The sequence below is a fragment of the Octodon degus genome, unplaced genomic scaffold (genome assembly GCF_000260255.1).
Source record: "Octodon degus isolate 3935 unplaced genomic scaffold, OctDeg1.0 scaffold00028, whole genome shotgun sequence".
Lineage (NCBI taxonomy): Eukaryota > Metazoa > Chordata > Mammalia > Rodentia > Octodontidae > Octodon > Octodon degus.
The window spans coordinates 19,211,102-19,216,088 of NW_004524604.1; the positions used below are offsets into that span (position 1 = coordinate 19,211,102).

General features: G+C 41.0%; 1 protein-coding gene across 7 annotated transcripts in view; it reads left to right on the plus strand.

Annotated features, from left to right (window-relative positions):
* Tfdp2 (transcription factor Dp-2) overlaps nucleotides 1-4,987 on the plus strand; it is a 227,714-nt gene that overhangs the window by 41,149 nt on the left and 181,578 nt on the right. The window lies entirely within an intron of this gene.

Consider the following 4,987-nt stretch of genomic DNA (forward strand, 5'->3'; position numbering starts at 1 on the left):
TTTATGTAGAGTAGGAGATAAATTTTAATGCTCTTGATTATAGAACTTTAATGGATACAACAACATTCTTAAACATTATTTCCAGTTTGTTCCCTCTCAACAGATGCAAAATTGCCATCTCCAGAAAATTTCTCATGTGCTTCCTCTTCGGGTGCTGTCATAAATTAGTTTTGATATTTACTAGAACCCTTACTGAGCAAGTCACTGCTCTTTCCCATGTAATCTTTTCCTTTCTATTTTCCAATGTTAATCAGAAGAAGGTGTTATCTTCCCTGAGGTGGTTTCTGCAGCAGCACTAGTTAGACTTAGATGTTTTGGAGAAGTTAGCTAAGTTTTACCCTGTATTTGAGGATATAACTTCTGGATCTTCAAGTATTTGTTTTCACTTACAGTAGAGGATTATGCCATAAAATAGTATAACATACGGGGCACTGATTTATTATAATTTATTGCTTACAGGTTTTTGTATAGGAATGTTTGATTCAAACTTTAAAAAGTTTATAACTAAAAAATTTTAAATTTAATTATTATAAAAATGTAGAAATGGCTCAGGCAATTTGAGACTAGGAATTTTATTTTATTTATTATTATTATTTTGTGTGTGTGTGTGTGTGTGTGTGTGTGTGTGTAACTGGGGATTGAATGCAGGTCCTTGTGCTTGCCAGGCAAGAGTCTAGGAATTTTACAGGCTCTGTTATGAGTTGTATCCAGATGTCCCAAAAGCCTCATGCAGTCATAGGTAGAGCTATTTGGAAGTGCCCGGGTTTAGAGTGTGTATTCTAAATAGTACCCATTTTACACTAAAGACTAACGTTAAGGAGAAAGGCCTTTATAAGCATTATAAAATTACCCCTTGTGGTTTTGCTTTCCACAATTTGGTAGTTATCTAAGGTCAACCACAGCCCAGAAATAATTAAGTGGAAAATTCCAGAAATAAACAATTCATGAATTTTTAAATTGTGTTCCAATCTAGATGGTATGGTAAAATCTTGCACCATCCACTTGGGATGGAGTCTTCCTGTTGTCCAGCTACCCCATGCTGCATACACCACCATTAGCTACTTAGCAGCCTGCTGAGTTCTGACTGATGAGGTAGCATGGTCCTTATGCCCAAGTGTTGCTTATTTAACTTGTGATGGCCCCAAAATGCAGGGTGGTAATTCCGGTGATTCAAATATGCTAAACTGGGGCTGGGGAGATAACTCAGTAGAGTAAGTGCTTGCCTGGCAAGCGCAAGGGCCTGAGTTTAGTCCCTGATTCTGCCAAAAAAAAAAAAAAAAAAACAAACCCCAAAAAACCCAAAACCAAATACACTATCAGATATGCCAAACTGTTTGAACTGAAAAGGTAAAAGAGTAAGATATTGGAAAGGGAAAGGGAGGCCATGCTCACATAACTTTTATCATAGTATGTTAGCTGTTCTACTTTGCCTAATTTATAAGCTAAATTATTATTGTGATATGGGGTTTTTGCAAGGGGAACAGTGCAATACAGGACACATTTTATGACATTTTATAATAAATCACCCACAGAATCATATGCCAATTAGTGCAGGAAATCTGTCCACACACTAAAGACTGAAGAATCCAGCTGAGGGCCTGGATCCTATGATCTTGCATGAGTCCAGCTGAAAACCTGGAGCTCATAACATTGCCCCTCACAAGTCCAACTGGAGGCCTAGAGCCTATGACAGTGTCTCATGCAGGCCTGTTTCACAGATCTGCTCTGGGAAGGCCCAAAGGTCAGGGGTGGAAACTAGAAAGTCTGTGCCAGCGGGATGAAGGATCTGTGCTAGCAGGCTGAGGGATTTCTACTGGAACCAGGAAGCAATGCAAAAAGTAAGAACCTGAGCTCCCTCTGAAAAGTGCCACAGCCATCCCAGTGACAGCAAGGTCCCCAGCTCCTCTGCAGATGAGGAAGGCTGAGTTCCCATCAGGAAAGCCAGTGTGACAAGCTTCTCCATGAGACTGAGCGGTGCACCATTTTCCCCTCAAGAGCCAGGGAGTGATGCTTAAGATGAGGTTCAGAGGCTTCCCCAAAGTGAACTGTATCCATTCTTAGTGACCTCAACAAGGTCCTCATCTCCTCCTCTGATAGGAACAGTGGAGTTGACTGGGAAAGCCAGCATAAAACAAGGTCACCCAGCAGAATAGCCCAGGAGAACCAGCAGCTTTCAACAGCTCCAAAGCTTCTCTAGTTCTGCCTCTTATGCTGCTGGCAACAAGCCTCAGGTGGCCTCTGACACCTAGCACCATGCTAGTTCAGTTCAGCTGGGTATAACAAGTTGACCACCAGTTGGTAGTCCACCACAGTTATCATGTATATGTATGCATAGGAAGAACACATACAGGGTTTGGCGCTGTCTGAATCACCAGGTATCCACTGGGGTGTTGGAATGTATCCCTATGAATTAAAGGGGACTACTGTGTCTATTTTCTTATTCTGGGTTATAATTGAGAGCTTCTGAACGTACTTTTAATATTCATTAGTAGCTGTACTCAAATACAGATTTTGCTTCATTATAATTTAGCAACAGTTATCAGGATTTGTTGAGTAATTATGATGTAGCCCAAGCAAAAGGTTAAAGGAGGCTTCTAAGTATTTGGCTTGTGTAACAGCTGTGTTGAGTAATGAGAAGAGGAACTCTCTCAGAGAGGTACCGGATCTTGTGGCAAACTGAGAAATTTTGTTTTGAGCATATTAAAATTGAGGAACCTAAAACATCCAGGTGGAGATATTGAGTAGGTAGGCAGTTGGGCAAAAAACTGGTGCTCAGAGAAGCACTTGGACATCCAGAGGCATCCATATAAAATTATTTTAAAGTAGAGACACTATATCTGATTACACAGTGAGTGCATGGGTGGAGAATACACGATGACCCACGTCTGAGCACAGGGCTTCTCCAATATAAACCTAGGGAGATGGAGAAGTGACAAAGGAAATACAGAGAATGGCAAGTAAAACAGGAAGAAATCGCTGTTATCCTGATGATTTAGCTTATATATATATTTTTTTTAATTATTTATTTATTTTTATTTATTACATTTATTTATTGTGTGTGTGTGTGTGGCCAGCTCAGCCCACCAGGGGGCAGGGCTGGCTGGCATGTGGTGCTGGGGGATCGAACCGCGGTCCCTGTGCTTTGCCAAGCTTGTTTCAAGTAGGTGATTTAGACCACTGAGCCATCTCTCCAGCCCCTATCCTGATGATTTAGAAGGCCACTGAAAAAAGTTTTGAAAAGGGACTGATTTTTGTCCTGTGATGGTGATGAGTGACTCATAGGTGTAAAAGATATTACTTCTTCCTCCTCCTCTTCCTCCTTTTTTTAAACTGATACAGAGTCTAGCTATGCAGTTCAGACTCATAGTGATCATCCTTTCTCAGCCTCTCCAGTACTGGGATTGTAGACGTGCACCACCACGCCTGGTATCAGGGCCAGAACAGCCCACTTGTGATTCCGGGGCTGACACAGCATGTAGTGCCAGGGATTGTACTCAGGACTTTGCACTTGCCAGGCAGGTGCTGATGCTGCTGAGCTATCTCTCCAGACTGGTATTTCCTTCTTATGGAAACTCAAATATATATTCAGGTACTTACCTTTTTAATTTCTGTTTTTCATTTTATATTTCTCTTAGAACAGTTTTCCTAAGTAGTAACTTTTGCCTTATCCATGCTGTACTAGGCCTACTGTTTTTTAAATTTTATTTTAGGGAAGGGTCTATAGGGTGTTCAGGGTCTCACTACTAGATTGGACTCAGTGATCCGCCTGTTTACAGCTTCCCAAGAGCTGGGATTACAGATGTGCACCACCACGCTCAGTCTCAATTGCTCTCTCAGCTCACCCTGGGGGAAGGGCTGGCACGGCAGGCCTAGGTTTCGAACCCCTGGCCCCTGTGCCTGCATGCTGGCGCTTTAATCTGCTGAACTATTTGGCCGGCCCACTAGGCCTACTATGGTTGGACATTATAAAAACCTTACCTAATATGGTTTAAGGAGCCAGGTGTAGTAGAGCACACCTGTAATCCTGGCTTCTCAGGAGGCTGAGGCAGGAGAATTGTGAATTCAGGGCCAACCTGGGCCATATAGCAAGATCCTGGCTGAAAACAAGCAGAAAAACAGTTCCAAGCAAAAAGTGGAATGTATAAATTTATATATTTGAAAAGCTTAGCCTATTATGGTTTCAAATATATTTGAGTTGATCAGGACATAAAATGATGGTGTCAAGGGCTCTTCTATGTTTTGGCTGTCTACCTGTTGATGCAGTGGCCTACATGGCCCTTATATTATCTTAGAAGAAGATCGGAAATTTTTATAGTATTTATGCCTTAGATTCCATGGAGGACTATGGTGGACTTTGCCTGGCTCACATACTTAGACACTAGAGACGGACATGGCCAGCCCTGGACCAGTGAGCCCATTGTTGCTGCCATGCACAGTTGAGCCTTTAATGTTACTGTTCTTACCAGGATGAAGTGTGGGTGGATCATTTCATAAAAGGAAGAGATGAGGAGCTAGCAGTATATTTTTTCTATATAGGGTCAGATTGTTGCAAAGAGAATATAGTATCTGGCAATAGTCTTCTGAATAGAAAATACAGGTGTATTGTAATTTAAGTTCACCTAAGTATGCAAAAGAGAGATTAAGCTACACTTGAGGTTTTTCTTGTTTTGTTTTGTCAATGAAACTTTTTACATAGCTATTTTACAAAATATAGAAGATACTGAAAAGGAAAAGACAAATTAATTGGGCATGGTGGCCCATGCTATGAACTCAGCACAAGTTCAAGCCTAACCTAGGCAGCTTAATAACAGCTTGTATCAAAAGAATAAATAAAAAAAGCTGGGATTTAGCTCAGTGAGAAGGTCCAGGTTCAATTCCTAGTATCTCCTCTACCCCCCCAAGTTAGCCTAGGAATTATTATCAATATTATTATTTATTTTTTTTTAATTTTTTTTTTAATTTTGTGTGTGTGTGTGTGTGTGTGTGT